The sequence below is a fragment of the Pteropus alecto genome, unplaced genomic scaffold, assembly GCF_000325575.1.
Source record: "Pteropus alecto unplaced genomic scaffold, ASM32557v1 scaffold191, whole genome shotgun sequence".
Classification (NCBI taxonomy): domain Eukaryota; kingdom Metazoa; phylum Chordata; class Mammalia; order Chiroptera; family Pteropodidae; genus Pteropus; species Pteropus alecto.
Window position 1 is genome coordinate 1,096,749 of NW_006434181.1, and position 472 is coordinate 1,097,220.

At 43.4% G+C, this 472-nt stretch overlaps 1 protein-coding gene across 1 annotated transcript in view; it reads left to right on the forward strand.

Moving 5' to 3' along the window:
* RAB7A (RAB7A, member RAS oncogene family) overlaps window positions 1-472 on the forward strand; it is an 81,085-nt gene that overhangs the window by 78,938 nt on the left and 1,675 nt on the right. The window lies entirely within an intron of this gene.

The window sequence follows — 472 nt, forward strand, 5'->3', positions numbered from 1 at the left end:
ATCTGTTCCTTGCTGGAAAAATGTTAATTCAGCAAAAGTCCCTCTAAACTGAACACAGTCCATCTCCTGTGATCTCTCACCACAGATAGTGATAAAATTCATCCACAGCTGGTTTCTAAGCATGCACCATTTGGAGAGAAAACTCTTCTAAACTTTTGAAATAAAAAGAAAATAGACCCCAAGTCCAGAAAAGAGGGACGAAGAGGGAACTGGAGGGCTGTTTTGGGACCGAGAACCTGCTAGCACTCAGCTTCAGCTCACTGTTTGCCTTGTGGAAAGGCTAACTAAGAGTTGCCAAGAATCCAGGCCATGTAAAGTCTGACTTCTTTGTAAGTGTTGGTGACTGACTATATGGACTATTCTAAAAGCATCCATGAGCTATCTGTGGTCCCCAAGCCACCAGCTTGTGATCTGATGTAGAGAATGAGTCAGCTTCTGTTCTGACTACTCAGTGTCAAATGCTGCTGTTCCT